We start from the raw sequence: 21,449 nt of genomic DNA, 5'->3' as shown, positions 1-21,449 counted from the left end.
GACGACGACTTTGGAATCTCCCACCCACCCGTCCCTTGAGTTTAGGGTTTCGGCCTGTTAGTTGGGGCTAGGGGGTTTGCAGAATAGAGGTCACAGGGTTGTGATTTTAAGACAACGGGAGGCCTGCTGGCATACTCCTGAGGCCAGCACTGAGGGGAGAGATGGTAAACTGTGGAAATTTAGTTCGTATCTGAACATTATCTGCGCCATCTTGTCTCTCCCCAAGCGCCACACGCAGAAAACGCGCGACGGCCATTTTAGGCACCATGGTCTCATTGCCGATCGCCAGCGCGTCCCTCAGGCGCTGCAAACATCCCCCGCGCGCCGGCCACCCCCGCTCTCTCATACATGGGCCATAAACCCTCTCCTTCTGCGCGACCCTGCCATGGAACCACATCCTGCGCCTGACCAACACCTCCTTTCATCCCATACATGGTCATACATCCTTTTGATAACCCCCTTCCTCTGCGCCCGATTGTCCGAACCGATCCCAGGCCATCACCTAGCCCTGCGGATGCAGTTTATTGCCCCTACTGTAAGGGAAACACCTCACATCAAAGGGATTACAGTAGATCAAGGCCCCCACCCCCTGAGACCCGACCAGTCGCACACACCCCTGGGAATTGGCGGAATGTCCAGCTGTGTGATAGCCATTTCCTACTGTGGGTGGGGTGGGGACTTCCACTGTAGATATGTGTGGGAACGAGCTTGAAGTGGGGATTCCAAGGATGTCTTTCCGTACATCAAAGTCTCAACAAGAATGTGTCACGTGTAATAAAGCAATAAACCTGTCTATAAGAGGCCAGGCCTCAATCATCGAATGGTATAAGAGGCGATTACCGCTGGGCAATACTTGAAAGGTTATCGACTGAATCTGCCGCTACCATTTAACAATTGGCGCCCAACGGGGGACCCATCAGCGACACGTGGATCCAACGACAGAGTGAACGACTGCAACGATCGGGAAGAGCTCCTGCCCGATAGACCCTCGTCTGCAAGCCGATCATCCGAACTTCACTGGTTCCGAGCAGACCTCTCTCGAGTGATCTACGGTCCTGACTGGGAACCATCAGGAGTGCCGCGGCAAATACGGAGAGTAGAGGACGATCGGGCGCTGGAGGCGGAAGACGAGAAACTGTCCATGCGGTCCGGGTAAGGTCGTGTAACACGACAAATTGCGAAACGATTGATTGATTGATTGAAAATACTAGTATTGCTTATTTGATTGTTCTTTTTGAGATATTCGCTGCCTACAAACGGGGAAGAGTAGAAATAACGCGGACTTTTGTCCCCCTTTGTAACCTGTCGTGCCTATTTTTCTCCCCACTGATTGATTGTCCGAACATTGATTGTTTTTGACGAATAGTGCTTTTTGAGATATTCTCACTTTAAGAAAACTCCTTTTCATGAGAGCCACTTCCGCACTTGTTAATTTTTCTCAACAATTAGGAAATAGAGCTCCCTTGGAATTACTAAAAATATATAATGCAAAATGCAGGAGTGTAGCGACATATGGGGCAGGGATTTGGGGACACCGCAACGTTCATGACCTGCAGAAAGTGGAAAACGCTTTTTTACGATATTTATTGGCGGTTCCACCTTCTACATCTACCTTTGTATGTCACGCGGAGCTGGGAGTCCCCTATCTTACAGACATCATAAAAATCCAACCCGCTATCCTGTGGCATCGTATCTGGAAGTCAGAGACCAATCGATTCAATCAGCTAGTCCTACAGGATGCTCTTAAACTGGATCACTCCTGTGACATAGAATGGATAAGATATGTGAGGGACTTCATGAAAGACATTGGGAATCCTGAATATTTTGACAACCCTTTCTCCATGTTGACTGTCTCAAGGAAAGATTTTAAGAAACGCTGTCTGAATCACATGGAGAGATTGAAATTTACGAGTGAATCTTCAAAATCTTCTGTCAGCCATAACCTTATGATTTCATCCTCAATTGGCATACAACTCTATTTACTTAAAAGTGAAAAAGGATATGACAGATTTGTTCTTACTCGTTTTCGGTTGAACATTTTTCATAGGCTGGTGGCATTTCCAACTGTCAACAACTGGTCAAAAACTTTACCAAAATGTCCATGTGATTCTGTCTCTGAACAATCGACCATTCATGTCATTTTATTTTGTAAATTCTATAAAGACCTGAGAATGAAATGGTTAACCCCAATCCTTAAAATATGGGGCATTCGACAATGTCGCCCAGCATTTCTGGCTCTCCAATGTCTTGATAATGAGTGTATAAATTTTAATGTCACTATTTTTTTGAAAAATCTTATCAAAACCCGAAAGAGTATTGCCTTAGACTCTTTTTAATAGTGATAGCACACAAGTATAATTGAGGATAGAGCATATTGTTTATTAGAGCTGTTGTGATGAAGTATTGTAAATAATAGGTACCAAACGCTGTTTTGGAGTTAGCCCCCGACGCATCCTAATACTGCAGACGTGGGTTATTTCTTCTTCTTTCCCGCCCTAAAAACATTATTAATCTTTTCTATTATCTCTGATTACCCAAAAAATAGTACTTTTATAAGTTCTATCGACTGTTTTAGAGCTGTTGTGATGAAGTATTGTAAATAATAGGTACCAAACGCTGTTTTGGAGTTAGCCCCCGACGCATCCTAATACTGCAGACGTGGGTTATTTTTTCTTCCTTCCCGCTCTAAAAACATCATTAATCTTTTTTTATTATGTCTGATTACCCAAAAAATAGTACTTTATAAGTTGTATTGACTGTTCTATATCACTCTTTTCTTAATTGAAAGCTAAACTCATAAATTTATAAATTAAAGATGAAATTACTCCATGCCCATAGATTGCCATTTGCACATACACTAATCAGTATTATCTACATGAAAGTCTCTTGCTATCTAACTTGTACATATATTTTTAAAGTTATTTGTTTTTATTGTATAAAATGAAATATAACATTGTATATGCTTTTATGGACTGAAATTAACTTTCCGAATAAAGCTCATTTGATTTGATTTGATTTGAGATATTCTCTGTTTGCAAATAACGTAGAATACAAATATTCTGTCTAGTCTTTGCAGACAGTGAAGGATAGGTAACGCGGACTTTTGTCCCCTGTTGTAACCCGTCGTGTCTATCTCTTTCTCACCATTTGATTGTTTGATTGTCCGAACACTGGTTGTTCGATATTGGTTCTTTGGAGGTATTCTCTGCTTACAAATAAAGTGGAATAGAGATATTCTGTCTAGTCTTTGCAAGCAGTGAAAAGATAGGTAGTGCAGACTTTTGTCCCCGTTGTAACCCGTCATGCCTATCTTCTCCCCACTGATTGGTAGTTGGTTCTGCCCGGACCGCTTATTAGAGATGAACCATCCGGCTCCACTGGAAGGCACCCCTAATAAGGACATGTTTACTAAATATGGACTAGTCGCTGTAGCTTATAGCAAACTATGGCATAAATATAAAAAATAAGGACTCCGAAAGTCAGTGGCCACTGATGGGATCCTTTGATGACCATAAAATAGAAACGCTAGAAATAGCTCTACGTAGCAATAAAACGACGCCCACTATGCCCGACAGTTTCGGTATGTGGCGCAAAGAAACAACGCAACGGAAAAAGAGAGAAGAAGTAAAGGCAGAAAAAGAACTACGAAAGGCAGCTCACCTTGTCGCTAGAAAGTTAGAGGAAGAAATAAAGGAGAGAAAGGAAGCTATACAAAAACAAGAATCTGAAACGTCAGGCCAGTGCCCTGTTAGGACCCCCTCTACGCTCTACCCTGAGTTGCCTTCCAAGCAACGGGCGAACGATGAATTGCTATTAGGTCCTCCGATCATCTACATGCCCCCTCCATACGCTCCCTCCCAACCTATAGTGCAGCACCCACAACCCCCGAACGCAAGCGAAAGCAGTACCAGGGCCTCGGTCCTCACGGCCTCTGCGCCGGCCGAGCCTCTTGTACTGAACACAACGTTAGCAATAACGTTAGATGACCCCGACACGAGAATGAAAGATTCCGCCAGAATGAATCGGCTAACAAAGGGTGAACGAGCCGGAATCGATAAGGTAGTGAGAACACTAGTAGAACGGAAGGAAAGTGAGGAATATGTGACAGATATGCATAACTCGTATGCCGACAACCACAGACGACACTTTGTCGTACGACTTTGTTATCACACTCTGAATGCCTATGAGGATAGGTACCAGGATAGAGGTCCCGAAGGCTTAGCAACCTTGTATAGAAAGGTTGATATTGGGGAAGAGGGAGAGGGCGATGTGACGGACCTCTTCACACGTACACTCGAAGTCTTCCGACATCTTAAAGAACACAGGCAGACGACCAAGACAGAAACCCCCATAGCGACTGAACCCCAGGCAGGAAAAGCTGATACCATGATGCCCATCAAGAAAGCCGCTCCTTACTGGGTCCCCCCACGAGGTCAGGGAACACAGGATGACATCAACCACCAAGATGCGAAGGGAAGGGTTGTATATAACTGGGTCTATCAGCCATGGGACCGACAAGACATCCTGACCTTTAGAAAAACCCTACCCGACTTAAGAAAGAACCTGACTGCCTTTTACACAGAACTAGGTACGGCCTTAGGTTCAACTATAATGACCTTGGCGGATATCGATTTGTTCTTCGGGTTATGTCTGCCGGCTGATGTGTGGAAGCAAATCCGGAAAGTCGACCATGCTGAGCCGTTCGGATATACCTGGGTACAACTCGATACCATAGACAAGCAGCGAGAACCTGGACAGAAACCTCTAAAGGCCATATTGGAACTCCCAGACAAGATTAGTCAGAAATTAAAGACCCTAATCCCAGAAAGGAAGGTAGACTGGTCGATAGTGACGGCTTGCCGCCAGAAACTCCAGGAGGATGTATCCGAATACTTCTCTCGATTCGAGACAGTGTTTTCCGATTATAGTGGCCAGGACATGACCACTGCAACCGGACATCACCTCTTTGTCCAGAATTATGTGAAGGGTCTGTCACAGGAAGTCTCCCAGAAGTAACAGACCAGCGAGAGTAGTTGGGCAGCCTCCAAACCCGCGGCTATCCTCCAGATGGCCCAGTACTACGAACACCAAAAGAATGAGAACGATAGGGCGTCCGAGAGAAAGAAAAAGGAGCTGAAGGAAAGGGTAATGATCGCACAGTTGCAAGGGGTGACCATAGGAAGGGAACCTCCCAAGGGAAACTACCAACCGACTGCTCCTAGAAAACTACCCCCTAGAGACCATGCACCCACACCCTACCCTGGACGCAGGGACTTAGACGAGAATCAGTGTGCGTTCTGTAAAGGGTTCGGACACTGGAAATCCCAGTGCCCGGTCCTTCTGGATATGAACAAGAATAGGGACACAAGAGACATAGCAAACAGCCCCAGAAATAGAGGACAGGGACGAGGGTACACGAACGACACCACCAACGACAGGCCAGACAGACCAAACACCTTCGACCGCCCCCGACAGAACCAGTGCCAGCAGTCCGATTACGAAAACACCCATGACTTTGCATAGGACCGCCAGGGGCAAGGGAGGGATCCAGTCGAACTCCGTGTTGACCAGCAAGGTCCTTACGTCACTGCTAAGGTCCTGGGCACAAAGTCTCCATTTTTGGTAGATACTGGGGCGACACGTAGTGCGCTATCTAAACGGCTGATCCCAAGGGCACCTTTGTCTGGCTCACATGTAACCTCAATAGGCTTTGATGGAACGCCCTCCACTAATCCCTTGTCCGCACCAATCTCCTTTGACTTGGAAAATAACACCACTGACACGACATTTCTGCTCTCCTCCAACACCCCCGGCGCCATTATGGGTCTTGATTTACTAAAACATTTCCGGGCTACCATCAGATGTTCCCCAGACGGAGTTCGAGTCATACTGCACGATAACCCAGATCTGTTCAGGCCTTGTCTCGCATGACGTATGTTCTCCATAACCGATGCTGACCTGTCCCTACTTGACACGTTACCCACACATCTATGGGCTAAAACCGACTCAGACGTAGGACGCATGGTGATCGACCCTGTACACATAACTGTCCGACCGGACGCAGTGCTCCCAAAGCTTCCACAGTATCGGATATCGCCCGAAGGCGAGAAGGCGTTGGTGGAAATCATCCAGTCCCTAGTCGATGCAGGAGTGGTAGAAGACGTAGTTAGTAATGTTTGCAACAGCCCTATCCTACCCATTGTTAAGAAGCAAGGCGAGGGAGATGAGAAAGCATACCGCTTCATTGTCGACTTACGAGAGGTTAACAAAGTAGTCATACCTCAGTACCCCGTAGTCTCAGATATCACCACCATCCTCACCCTGATTCAGTCCACTGCCACTACCTTTACCGTTATTGATCTCAAGAACGCATTCTTTTCCATCCCCATCCACCCAGACAGCCGCTACCTTTTCGGCTTCACCTTAAAAGCCCGTTCGTACAGATTTTGTAGGGCACCACAAGGCTACACTGAGAGTCCCAGCATATATAGCCAAGCCCTCAAGAGACAACTGGATGCAGTTCAACTACCGGACGGAGTGGTGTTAATACAGTACGTCGATGATATTCTTTTGGCGGCCGACACCACTCCGCTCGCAGTCACAGCCACCATCCACCTCCTCCACTTCCTCGCGGAGAACGGTCACAAGGTCTCCAGGAAGAAGTTGCAATTCTGCCAACCCCAAGTGACATACCTGGGCCACCTCCTATCCAAAGATGGGAGGAAGCTTACACCTGACCGAATTCGGACCATCCTAGAAACCCCTGTTCCCAAAACTCAGAAGCAAGTGCGGTCTCTGGTAGGCCTCACCTCCTTCTGTCGACAATGGTTGCCAAACTTCAGTCTTATTGTAAAACCTCTGCTTTCCCTGTTGGCTAAAGATGTCCCCTTCCCCCTCCCCTGGACACCCGAATGCCAATCCTCCTTCAAAGAATTACGAGATGCCCTTTGCTCAGCACCAGTCCTAGGAACCCCAGACTACACTAAACCTTTCTCCCTCTTCACCCACGAAAGGGAGGGATGCGCGTTGTCTGTTCTAACCCAGTCCATAGATCCCAAGCAACGCCCTTGTGCCTACTTCTCTGCCACTCTTGACCCTGTAGCCAGAGCTTTGCCCGCCTGCCTTCGAGCGGTAGCCGCCGCTGCTGTCTCTATCCGTCAAAGTGAGGGGATCGTGCTTTCAAACCCCCTCACCGTGCTAGTACCCCATGCAGTTGACACCCACCTGAACCAGACTAAGACTCAACACCTGACTAGCGCACGACTGACTGGTTATGAACTGACTCTGCTTGCACCCCACATCACGTTGAAACGATGCACCACTCTGAACCCAGCCACTCTGCTACCTCTCCCTGACAATGACCCCAATGCGTCCCCTATACATGACTGTGTGACCCTCACCGACGAACAGACCAAGAGTAGGGTTGACCTCCGAGATACTGCCTTCCCAGATCCTGACGGAGAGCTGTGGGTAGATGGCTCATGCATCAAGCTCCCCGACGGCACCACCTCAGCCGCCTATGCAGTCACCACGGCCCGAACAGTTGTTGAGACAGCTCGCATCATACAGCGATCCGCACAGGCGGCTGAACTGATTGCTCTCACACGAGCATGCATCCTAGCAGCGGTCACAACCGCAAACATTTACACCGACAGCCAGTACGCCTTCGGGGTGGTTCACCACTTTGGGCTCCTATGGAAGGAGAGGGGATTCCTGACTTCCCATGGCACACCCATCCTACATGGAGATCTAGTCTCCGCTCTGACCGAAGCAGTCCTCCTCCCCACACGGCTAGCTGTGATCAAATGCCAGGCACACAAAAAGGTGACGGACATTATAGGACAGGGAAATGCACTGGCTGACATCACTGCCCGAACCACAGCCGAGAATAGGTCAACAACACGCATGTACGTGACCAGGTCACAAACTGAAAAATGGAAGGATGCTAGGGAAACCATTAGAGACATACAATTGGCCAGCTCACCACATGAATTGACTGAATTGGCACGGGTGGGATTGAAAGACGATGAAGGCTGCTGGCGAACTAGAGACACGAACAAATGGTTGCTACCTGACTCATACCTGATTCCCATGCTGACCATGACACACTCCCCCGCACACATAGGGTCTGCCCCCATGATTGAACTCATCTCCAAAGTCTGGCACAATGACAAAATCCCAGACTCAGCTAAACGCCTAGTCCAACAATGTCTGATATGCCTCCAACACAACCCTGGTAAAGGAACTGCTGTACCCCGGGGAGGGTTTGGGGTTCCTAGTCACCCCTTTGAGGTCCTACAGATGGACTACATTCAGTTAGAAAGGTGCCAAACCCTGAAGTACGTGCTTGTCGTTGTGTGCGCCTTCAGCAAATGGGTGGAAGCCTACCCAACCCGCGACAACACTGCTATGACTACCGCAAAAGTACTACTGAAAGAATTCTTCCCCCGTTACGGCCTTTGTTGAATTTTGTGGAGCGACAACGGCCCCCACTTCGTAGCCGAAGTTATCCAACTCATCTTAAAAGGGTTGGGTGTAAAACAGAAGTTTCATGCGATCTTCCACCCCCAATCTGCAGGCTTGGTTGAGCGACATAATGCCACATTGAAACTCAAACTAGCCAAAATAGTTGCCACCACAGGACTGAAATGGCCAGACGCCCTCCCACTAGCATTGCTATCAATGCGTTCCACCCCTACCAAACACCACTTAACCCCCTACGAGGTCGTATTCGGGCGACCCATGAACCTTTGGACTGCACCAAAACCAGCATCCATTCACGACGTCCCGGACGTCCTCATGTCTGACTATCTGTACAATCTAACTAAAACGTTGTCTGTTATCCATCAGCAGGTGCTGCAAGCCATTCCCGGTGCTTCCAGGGGCCCCGGACACGACATCCAACCCGGTGACTTTGTCCTAGTGCGCAACTTCCAGCGCACCAAGAGTCTGGAGCCCCGGTGGACGGGCCCCCTGCAAGTCCTGATCACCACCCGAACAGCTCTTCGAGTGGAGGGGAAACGTAATTGGCTGCATGCACACCACTGCAAGAAGGTATCATCGACCCTGACGACCACCGACAACATCACCGCCCAAGAGGAACTTCTGGACAAAGACCGACCATCCCTGAGCTGCTACCCGAATACAGAGACACTTGAATTGACTGAATATCCCGATCCCACTGTGCCATCCAAAGAAGGGTATAACCTACGACGAAAGGAGGGAACTTCGGCTAAGCAGACCACGAACTAAGTTGAAATCTCAGAGCGGTAGCCTAGTCACCTCAAAGGCCTCCAGGAGAGAAACTAAACAAAGTCTGTGGATCTGCCCGCTACCGAGTCCCTTGAAGGTGATGGAAGCGCCCGACATGAAGATGATGGAAGCAACCGGACGTCCGAAGATCCACTACAAAAACCCAAAGACTGACAAAATGCACAGCTGAAAGACTATTGCACTTTTTATTACCCTTCTCCTTTGCCTCCTTCTCATGGTCACTTTTTGGATCATGGAAGAAAACGCACCCGCTCATAAGACATTGCTGACCACTGCTCAACCCACCACCATGAAAGAACACCATCTGATTTCACTTTCACCCCAACTCCGAGAAAGACGTAAGGAGTTCTGGAATAACTCTTTTGTGCAACTGCTCCACCAACACAATCTTGCCGCCAATGCCACTAACTGCTGGATCTGTGGATTGCTACCACATGCCACTGGACATTCTATCCCTTTCATCCCTTCGCCCTTCTCTGTCCATGGCTCCTGCCTCGCTTGGCTAATCCTCCTGCAAGAAAGTTACAAGGACAATGCCATTTCCGGCAAAACTGTGTCGCACTTCTATCATGGGTTCTGGCTGAACCAAACTGGAAAAACCTCTGCCCCCTTTTGTCCTCTGAGATCAAACACCTCTTTCCATATGGACATCCCTTCCAAGGAGCGAGTTGAAATGCAGGTGTTCAACAACCCAGCCAGACCCACCTTCTCTTACCTCCGGAAACGAACGGCCGCCACCCTAACAGTGGCCCCATCCGTCGTCAACATCACAGGTCTGGTGTGCCTCGAAGGCCTAGGAACACAGCCGGTAGGCCACAGTTCCTGTCTCATCACCCGAACATTGGACTCAGTTGACCCACCCTCCTTTGTTACCTCCCCAAATATGTACTTCGTCTGTGGTACTAAGGCCTACACCTGGCTTCCGAAAGGTTGGGGAGGCACCTGCTACATCGCTTTTATCCTTCCTCCAACATATGTGGCTACAGCAAACCATCACCGGCAGAAACGTGCAAAGGACATTGTACAAGCCGACTCCACTGGAGCACAGTTCATGGATGCAGTAAAGGGACTTGTTCCACTGTGGGGTCCAATGGCAAACAGCCGTGCCATCCGGCACCTAACCCAGGCAGTCGAAACCACAATGAACATAACAGCCGGCATCCTCACCAACAACACCGCTGAGCTTCAGGCCGTCCGCCTGGTAGCTCTTCAGAACCGCCTCGTTCTAGACGTGGTTCTGGCTGATCGTGGAGGAGCATGCCGCATCATTGGGTCCAGCTGTTGTACCTACGTACCGGATAACTCACCCTCAGTCTACAAGGCGATTGAACACCTCCACAGACTTTCCGCAGAGGTTCATCAGGAGCAAGAAGGATGGTGGCTTGGGAGTTGGTTTTGGGACACTATTAAAAGTTGATACCAATTGTGATACTGTGTGGGTGCTGTCTGGGGATTCAGTGCTTGCCACCTTTATGTTCACTTTTCACGAACTACATCTGCCCTAAGACTCTGAACTTTGAAGCAGAACGAATGAAAGCCCTGTACGAAGTAGAAGTACGTGGTATTATGGGGATAGATCCGAACTAAACAAGCTGGCGAGATATGTTAAAAGGGAGGACTGTGGAAATTTAGTTCGTATCTGAACATTATCTGCGCCATCTTGTCTCTCCCCAAGCGCCACACGCAGAAAACGCGCGACGGCCATTTTAGGCACCATGGTCTCATTGCCGATCGCCAGCGCGTCCCTCAGGTGCTGCAAACATCCCCCGCGCGCCGGCCACCCCCGCTCTCTCATACATGGGCCATAAACCCTCTCCTTCTGCGCGACCCTGCCATGGAACCACATCCCGCGCCTGACCAACACCTCCTTTCATCCCATACATGATCATACATCCTTTTGATAACCCCCTTCCTCTGCGCCCGATTGTCCGAACGATCCCAGGCCATCACCTAGCCCTGCGGATGCAGTTTATTTCCCCTACAGTAAGGGAAACACCTCACATCAAAGGGATTACAGTAGATCAAGGCCCCCACCCCCTGAGACCCGACCAGTCGCACACACCCCCGGGAATTGGCGGAATGTCCAGCTGTGTGATAGCCATCTCCTACTGTGGGTGGGGTGGGGACTTCCACTGTAGATATGTGTGGGAACGAGCTTGAAGTGGGGATTCCAAGGATGTCTTTCCGTACATCAAAGTCTCAACAAGAATGTGTCACGTGTAATAAAGCAATAAACCTGTGTATAAGAGGCCAGGCCTCAGAGATGTGGTTAGAGCACCTCGAGACGATACCTTGCTGTCCGATCTGATGTGTTCTGCTCCGACGGAATAAAACTTTGTTTCCTGCCTTCCAGTCCCCGGCGCCTGCCTCTTTTGTTGGTTAATCATCGAATGGTATCAGAGGCGATTACCGCCGGGCAATACTTGAAAGGTTATCGACTGAATCTGCCGCTACCATTTAACAAAGCTCTCCGCAGGGAGAATGGGGACACCGGCTGCTGGGGAGGCAAGGGCGACAGGTCACACGAGCCTCCTTGAACAGCCTGGTGGCGACGGGTGGGCCCCCCGGAAATACACGGACAAGGACCAAGGGCTTGGGGGCTCACCACTCATGGACGCAGGTGGGTTGCGCCTTGTGTGGTTCTCAAACGGCGGGGACGCGAGCCTGGAGGCCCCTTGGTGCTGGAGGGTATTAGGGTCAAGAAGAATAATTAGGCTGTGAATTCTGAACACTAGGATTTAAATGTGTGATGCTTTAAATTCATGGCCTAAAATTGTCAAATGATATTTGATTGTCATGTTTGTGAAGATTTTGTTGTATTAAACATGGCCTGTTTTTCCCACACCTTGAGTGAGGTTGCTTTGTGGGTACATGGGGTGGAGCAGGGGCGAGATGGGGGGGATCCGGGTTCTATGACTTTTTCCTGAACCAAACCTGGCCTAAGCCAAAGCGCGATTAGAGCAGGAACATAAACAACGTGGTATTTGAGAATCCCCATGGCTCAATAAGTTTATAATTTTCCATTAAGCAAATGCAAGACAATTGTTACTTTCGAATCTCTCCTTCACCATGATAATTGAAAAATATATGAATTTGTTTTTTTTATTGCCCTCAATACCACTTTGTAGCCGTTTCACAGCACTAGTTAGTGGCAGAGAGAACAAGATTGATGGTCTACATACAAAAGTGAAGCAAGCCCAAACCAGTGCTGTGCCTGACACGCTTCTGCACACAGCCCCTGGGAAGCAGACTTTGTGAGACAAGTAACTTGAGAGAAGGGGCTTATGGCCACATCCTAGTGGGCAGAATTCCGGTGGCTCAAAGAAGGACATCAAAGTGAGCAAATATGTCTGTTTTATGTTTATTGTAAGAGTGTGAGCAGCCGCACACACCTGAATCCAGCTTGGAGAGTTCACACCACGCAAGTAATGTGGCAAGAGGGGTGAAGGATGCAACAGGCGCAAGGGGTAGTGGGAGGGGCTGCAATGCCTCATGGCTCCATGTAAACCAGGAGCAACTACTGCGAAAAAGCAGAACAAAGTATAATTAAACAGAACTCCAGGGAAACTAGCAACGTTTACTATTGTAACTGTCACGGAAGTATGAACCAACCACCAGATCAAGCAATGTTTCTCAAGAGAAGGAAACATGGCAACGTATGCCTGGGTATGCAAGACCACCGTAAACTGCGGAACACCTACAACTTTATCTGAGGTCTTAGCCACAGCACAAGCGATTCAGGATTTTTTTTTAAACTGTCTTGTCTTTAACCAATCTATACACCCACTCAGTCGCTGCAAATGAAGCACACTGGATGCTGGTTTCAAATCAGCTGATCAGACCCTAACCTCCCCCTTTCCTTCTGCACCTCATTCTCTCTGTATCATCTTAGGCGCTGAGAAATAACTAAAAGGCTACAAGAAGCTCTATATTGGAAATGTCACCTGTAGAACTGAAGATATCGGTAAGCAGTGTGTTTGGGGCAGCCCACCAGCCAACTATGGCAGATTAAATCAGTTGTAGAGAGAGGCTGTGGATGGTTGTGGCTTGGCTAGTGTAGGCAGCGGGCAGACAGACTCGTGCAAGGAAGCGAAGTGGGGAGACAGGAACAACTGAAATAGATAATAGACTAAACTGTGGCTCTAAGTAAAGAGTTAGACATTGCGGTGTTACTGCAGCCGCGCCGGTTGTCATTTTGAGACGGGATATTGTTTATTAGGTTAACTTAAACAATCTTAAGTAAGCTGTCAAGTGCTCGGTGGGAGAGTGCTCACCGCGCTCTGTGCTTCCCCTGGTAGGTTAGCTGGACTGCTGCTGTCCCCACACTCTGCACGTATCCGGAGCCGGACTAGCAAGGGAGGTCAAATTCCTAACTTGCGCTGTCTCTGCCTCCCGATGTGAATTGTGAATACGGCACGCCACTGTTTTGTCACGCATGCATATGATGTAAGGCATCGCGTTTTAACTAGGCCTGGGCGAAAATTTCGTTCCGTTCGCGGAAATTGCGATAATTTGACATTTTCGCGTTCCGCGGAGAGCGCGAAAATGTCAAAAATTCCAGTTTCCGCAGCTTGGCGATAATTTGTTTCTTGCTCGCGCTGTAAAATAATACATTCTCGCGCGCGCGCGCGATCGCCTTACCTGAATCCCTGCGTTCGCCGACAAGTTTTCTTGATCCGGTCGCGTTCTCCATGAGATGTTGAATTGTTTTTAGCCATTTGCGCTGTCTCGCGACAGTTCGCGCCCACAGTGACGTCATGCGTCGCGCGATCATGTCTTTCTTCTCGCGATCATGCACCGCGAGACAACTCAAAACAAGATGGCCGCGCCCGCAAGCAACCACATGGGTAAGTTGGCGACCCGCAACCATGCAGAAAATCTTGCGAACATGCAGGAAAAAAACGTCTGCATCTTCGCGATATTTCTGCTTGTTTGCGATAATTTTAAACATTTTCGCGATAATTTGCGAAAGTTAATTTCGCAAATTCCGCCCACCCCTAGTTTTAACACGAAACATATTTCATTGGAAATGGGAGGGTGGGGGTCCAGGAAAGCACCAACAGGAGTGGGGTGGCTGTAGGGGAGGGGGCGAAAAGTCGCAGACTGCTGGAGGTGGGGGGGCATAGGGGCAAAAATTGTTTTGGAGTAAAGGGGCCTATTGCCAGGGAAGGATATAAATGAAAACATGGCCGTCAGGAGGAGGGACTAACAACATAAAAACGAATCAAAATGCAGCGTTTAAGATTAAAGCCAATGAAAAACATAGACGGAAAGTGGGCGGAGCTTCCCCCTACAATACTGTATACAGCATCTCTCCACGAGACAGCGCCTGTGCTGCCTAGCCAGACCTAAAAATTAGAGTGTCTTTGTGTAATGTAACTGCTGTTCGTGTAAAGCTCTCCAATACCTTCGGGCGAGTTCGCGCTATATAACAATGTTAAAAAAAACAAAAAAAAAGAGCAATGAAACGTGGGCAACGCCAGAAGCAGATCCCTAAAAATAACAACATTCCATTCCGACAAAGGTATATTGAAATTATAAATACGCGCCAGAGTAAAGGATTTAAGCTACGATGACGACATAGCTCGATTTATTAACCTATCCACATTGTCATTTATTACTCAGTGTCTAAAGAAATGTCGAATGCCGCGGCGCGTGGACTCCGCATTTAGACATGTTTTCATTTTCAATAGGTGAATACACACAGACCTTTATTGGAATCATACATCAACAAAGAGATGCTTGCAACCCTGCGCTCGGTTATATCTCGTGCTGGTGAACGCGAAGTCCACAAAACACTGCTCATGTTTTATCTGCTTGCGTGGTTTCAAAAATAGCTGCACTAAATATATCACACCGTTGAAACAAAATACATAAATGCCCTGCACATTTTGTGTAATCCCCTGTAAATGCTTGCCTTCCACTGTTTATAAGGTCTCACTTTGTTGATACTGGCAGGTTGTGCCTTTTTTGCGTTTTCCTCATTTCTCAGGAACTGAGGTATGCACACAAAAACATAAAGAATGCATATTTACATAATGAAAATAGAAATCGGTTGGTATTTATGACAAAAAATAAATTCAGACTTAGCTGGCTTGATTTTATCAGGTATGATTAAACAAAAACAATTGTCGGCCACTCATAACGAGGATCTCGATGTCAAAGTTACTACGAAAATAAATGTTGAAATCTAGCGATAAACTGATGCATGATGTTAGTAGATTTGTCGTTTTTGTTGTTTTTCTTCAATTTCTTCTTTTTCTATTAAACTCAGTGGTTCTCAATTTATCGATCTGGAAAGATGAAAACCGCCGGACTTCGTACTTGTGGCCGCTTAGACATGCCCGGATACCAGCAACATGGTTGTGTCACACTGAAAAATCTTGGACTTGTCACAGGTATATGGACAACCATTTAAATGAATAAAGAAACTGTATTCAATATATGGACAACCATTTAATTGAATAAAGAAACTGTAAACCTCATTGATCAGGCACGCCATCTCTCCCTCCCTATACCGGACCACACCTCCCTCCCCCCCCTGACCTCCTACACTCCGCATTCAAGCACTGATCTTCCCACAATATCCCCCCCTGATGAACCGCTCACCCCAAGCGGTTCACCTTCTCACCCTACCCACTCCGTCCCTAACTCCTCCTCCATTCCAACCACTTCCACTTCCCTCCCATCCAACCTCTACCAAACTCTTCGTAACTTGGACCACAATCTATCTACCATAGCCACGGAACTTACCCTACTCAGAAAGGATTTCAATCGGTTCAAATCCCACAAACCCACAGCACGCCCCTCTGGGCCCTATCCCCCATATGCTAGCCCACAAAAACACACATATCCCAAACACTGGGTAACAACGCCTCTCCTCACCCGCTCTCACAGACCACTTCGAACCTCGAATACTTACACCACCCTGGATCTCTCCGTCCTCTGCAACGCCTACCTTAACAATGCCCCACCTAAAGAGCTTTCCCCCTCTCACTCCAATATCCCTGTTCTCCTGGGAACCAGCAGAATCCCTGTGTCTCCTAGCTCCCCCAGACTCCCCCCTCAACTCACCAGCATCCAATTACTCCCTGCCCCTATCACCAACCCCAAGCCCCTTTCCTGCATGCCCGTGAACTGCCGCTCGGCTGTCCGGCATGCGACCGAAATCTCAGAAACCATTCTCAACGAAGGTACCGACATCGCCTTCCTCACCAAAACCTGGCTCAAAGACCACTCTACACCCATCATCGACCTTCTTGCCCCCCCTGGCTACTCTATTCTCAGAAGAGACAGACCCAAAAAAATAGGGCGTGGTCTAGCAATCATTTTTAAAGAAGAACTACAACTTTCCCTGATTATCAACCCTGACTACACAACCTTCGAATACTTAGGAGCCGAACTCAAAATAAAAAACTCCCCCCCAATACGACTGCACAACATCTACCACCCTCCTGGTGAACCCCTCCCCTTTACCAAAGAACTCTCTGACCTTCCAACGAAATCTCTACTTTCCAGCTCCAAAAACCTCTTCCTAGGAGATCTGAACCTCCACTGGAATGAACCTGATGACCCTGCAATCCTCCTTCTCAATAACCTCCTTGAGATCAGCGACCTCAAGCAACTTTGCCACTCCCCTACCCACGCCAAAGGAGCTACTCTAGACGCCATCATCTCCAACCCTGATCTTACATCCTTATCCAACATTATCCCCATCGACTGGTCTGACCACCATCTCATTCTGTTCACATTCTCCCCTCCTGCCCCACCCGCCCCTATAAAAATCAATAAAACTACAATTGCGACCAGAAATCTTAAGCAAATCCCCCCTGGCGAACTGGAACTTAAACTCCAATCCCAACTTAGTCTGAACCCCCCCTTCAAATGCAAATGAACTCACTGAGCACTTTAATAAAATAGTCTCTGATGCGTTAGACCAACTTGCCCCTCTAAAAACTTAAACATTAAGAAATACCCCATCCAAATCATGGTTCACCCTAGACCTTAATAAAGAAAGACGCTCACTGAGACTGGCAGAAAGAATATGGAGACAACATCCCTCTCCATCCCATCTTGCTCTCCTCAGAGTTGCGAGATCCTGATACAAAAAACACATATTTTCGGAAAAAGCGTCATTCTTTCGTCTACAACTCTCTTGTGCCAAAAACAGACCTAGAGAACTGTTCAACATTATCAGAAATCAAACCTCCCCTGCATCCCTTAACCTGGTGGCCTCCACTAACAAATGCAAAGTAATTGCCAACTTTTTCAATGAAAAAAAATCGCAAAAATTGACCGTGCTTTCCTCAACATCCAACCCTCGCTCACCCCTCAACTTTCCCTGAATACCACACCTCATCCATCCCTCCCCTTGTACACTCCCCTGACTCACTCGCCCCCCCCTCCCATCACATACCCCTACTGAACCCCCCCACTAGCCTACCGCTAAAAAACAACGCCTCATGGCACAATTTCAACTCCGTCTCTGAACGGGAAGTCTTTAACGTCCTAGCCAAACTCAAACCTTCCTCCCACACCCTGGACCCTCTTCCCTCCGCACTTGTAAAAGATCTCAAACACGTCATTGTCCCCTACTGGACCAACATCATTAACACCTCTCTCCTAACAGGGAATGTTCCCATCTCCCTTCAACTCGGACAAATCACTCCCATCCCCAAAAATCCCAAGGCTGACCCCAATGACCCTAACAATCTCCGCCCTATCTCCAACCTCCCCCTCCTCTCCAAAGCCCTCGAAAAGTGCGCCCTACTCCAACTGGACAAACACATTGACACGTACAACCTTCTAGACCCTCTTCAATCTGGCTTCCGCAAAGGTTGCAGCACTGAAACCGCACTGCTCAACATAGTGGATGATATTCACTTAGCCCTGGACAAGGGCGAGACCTACCTACTCATCGTTCTTGACCTCTCCGCGGCATTTGACACAGTTTACCACCCTACTTTACTCAATACACTCAAAAATCGCTTCGGCCTCAATGGCACTGTCCTTAACTGGTTCACCTCCTACTTCCAGCATAGAACCCAACAAATTAAAATTCAAAACTCCCTCTCTAGCCCAACTCCTGTCTCCTTAGGTGTCCCTCAAGGATCCATCCTCTCCCCTGCCCTTTTCAACCTCTTTATGGAACCCCTTACTCGTATTATTAAACAAGCGAAAATCAACTATCACCTGTACGCTGACGACACCCAACTGTACTATAAAATAAAAATCCCATGATGATATCCTGCACCTTAACACTGCACTAACCAAGATCCAAACCTGGTTCCACAACAACCATCTTAAACTCTACCCTAACAAAACTGAAATCATCCTCTTCTCTCCCAAAAACAACCCTCTCCCCATTCAAACATGGATCGCTGACCTTAACGCGCTAAATTGCTCTCTCTCCCTCGCCGACTCTGTTAAATCTCTCGGCATCACCATCAACAATAAACTCACACTAAATTCCCATGTAAAGAACTCAGCTAGATGTGCACTCTTCACACTCAAGCATCTAAAAAAAATCAAACCTTTTATTCCAGCTGAAGACTTCAAATTAATTATCCAGTCTCTTGTCCTATCCAAAATCGACTACGGAAATGCCCTTCTCTCTGGTACTCCCAAAATCCACCTTGCCCCCATCAAATCAGTCCTCAACCTCGCTGCCAGACTAACAACAAACTGTAAACGTTTTGACCACATCTCCCCTGCCCTCAAAACCCTCAAGTGGCTCCCCATTGAAGGCAGGTCCTCCTACAAAATTGCCTGTATTACTCACAAAACCCTTCATCAGAAGGTCCAACCTACTTGCAACTAAACTTAAAAAAGCAGGCAGTACCCGAACACTGAGAAGCACAGGCACTCTTCTCCTCGTACCCCCCTACTAAAAAAAAACGCCTCGAAATCCCGCTCCTTCTCTGGCAAGGCCCCAACCATTTGGAACGCCCTCCCCAAAGACCTTCGATGCAACCCCTCCTATTCCAGCTTCAAAAAAGCCCTTAAAATTAATTTTCTCACTAAATTTTGGGGATAGTAAATCCCGGTTCTCCTTTCTGACTCCTTCACCCCTTCCTTCCTTAGGCTACTCCTCCTACCCCCCCTACACTCACCACCCCCTCCTGACACCCTCCTCACCTCCATCCCCTCATTTTACGCCCCCCCCCCCACTCCCTACTATGTCCAATGAGTCCACCCTGGCAAACTGTGTAACCTGTATTCTCAAGAACATTCTGGTTCTTTCAATTTGTTTTTCTGTTTATCCTACATGTAGCTCTGCCCCCGATGTTCCCCTAATTGTTCCCTTTACTTTGTTCGACCACCTGTATAACCTGTTTCGTTCAAATGCTATGATTGTATTCTTGCGTATGTACTTTGCTGATGTAAAGCGCTCTGATACCCTCGGGTGGATCTAGCTCTATATAAAACCTTCAAAATAAATAAAAATAAATAACATAACCATAGCTACTGTTATTCGTATGTACACGCCAGACATCGGCTACCTGAAAATTGTTCACTGGTCGTTACGTTACGCCATTTTGTGTGGGGTCTGTGGGTCTCTGCATCACCGGAATGCAGTGCCGACGCCCATCCACCCATTTTACTCTGTTTTGTCCGCTATTACTCCAGTCCATATTTGGAAAAGATTTCGCACATGGACAAATGTGAAGCAAAACATTTCCTAAATGTATATAATTACATTATTGTTTAGACTTTTTTTTTACTGTTTCGATAGAGTTTATCACAAACCGTGTTCCCCGAAAACTCTTAAAAAACTAACCAAACTGCTTTCACGTTATTTTCGCTATTTATTTCCTGGGGGAATTGAAATGATGGACTCTAATTCAACCTACAATATAGTCCGTAAAATGACTCTACCGTTCTGTTATTTAACCCCTTCGGTGCTCATGACGGAACGGTTCCGTCATGAGCCACGGTTGAGCTGTGCTCATGACGGAACCGTTCCGTCATGACCACGCCCGCGCAGGAAAAGATCAGCACAGCAGGGGAATCCGTCCAGCATGGAAGGGGTTAATGCGAAACAACATTGTTGACATCTGTAAAGGTAAGATCCTTCCTGGTAATGCGCGTGTATTTCAAAAATAATACCCAGATGTTGTCTTTCAGATTTTTTTTTAATAGATCCATAAACAAAAATTACGATCCTAACGCATCGCGCATTAGACTCACAGTTAAAATGTGTAACCGCTCATTGCGCAAATAGGTCGAGTTTTACATCATAGAAAGTCATGTATATTTAAACTTGCTGGATTCCTTATGTTTCGATGCGAATATAATATGCACATGTATTATTGCATTAATACATACACTGATCAGCGATAAGTTTTAAGAATGTATTTACCTTATATTATTTTTTTAAGTCAGCCATTGTATCACGTCTCTCATATTGTAGGTGTGTGGCAGGCAGTCAGAGAGGGATTTTAATAGCTGAAGGCAGAACAATATGTCAGTAGAATTCCTTTTCCAAAATATAAATATATCTATACATATCTATATCACTGAAAAAACCATAGGTTTCAGAACGTTATAGTTAGTTTGACATTTCACTCGTACAAAACCATAGAAATTCCGGTGTTATAGTTAGTTAAGCTAACTATAACGCGCGCTCCCGCAATGCACTGCTGATGACGTCACATATTACATCATTCATGACATGGTCAGTGACATCACTGATGACATCACTGATGACATCTCAAATGACATCACGGATGACTTCACTGATGACATTATCCAGTGACTGTGTGTTTCCGTAAAGTTTAAATTTTTTTATATATATGACAAGCTGTATTGAAGAATGGGTGGGTGTATAAGTGACTGTATGGAGGATTTAGTAGGTACATGACTGACTGTATGAGTGAGTGATTAAATGTGTCTTTCTGAATGCATGGGTTAGTGACTAAACTGTGTGAAAGTCTGTGTCAGTCAGTCTGTTGTTGTGTAAGCTGCTACATGGGTTGGTGAGTAGCTGCAGGACTGTCTATACGGGCAATTGATTGCTTGCCTTAGTATTTGTATGGCTGCCTGAGTGTGTGTGTGTGGGTGGGTGGGAGGTGTGTGACTCTGTGCATAGATGAGTGAGTGGTTGATTCACTGGGTGTATGTGTTCAAGAGTGCATGTGGAAACAGCTGTATGGGTGGGTGACTGTGTGTATGGG

At 47.3% G+C, this 21,449-nt stretch overlaps 1 protein-coding gene across 23 annotated transcripts in view; it reads left to right on the top strand.

The window, feature by feature from the left end:
- Positions 1-21,449, top strand: part of LOC146809181 (uncharacterized) — a 1,126,689-nt gene that overhangs the window by 187,471 nt on the left and 917,769 nt on the right. For all 23 annotated transcript variants that reach the window (XR_014966360.1, XR_014966358.1, XR_014966357.1 and 20 more), the window contains one exon: positions 15,548-15,671. The gene's annotated coding sequence lies outside the window, so the exon portion shown is untranslated. The remainder of the gene's footprint in view (positions 1-15,547; positions 15,672-21,449) is intronic.

The sequence above is a fragment of the Triturus cristatus genome, chromosome 7 (genome assembly GCF_964204655.1).
Source record: "Triturus cristatus chromosome 7, aTriCri1.1, whole genome shotgun sequence".
NCBI lineage: Eukaryota > Metazoa > Chordata > Amphibia > Caudata > Salamandridae > Triturus > Triturus cristatus.
This window is presented reverse-complemented; position numbering and strand designations above follow the sequence as displayed.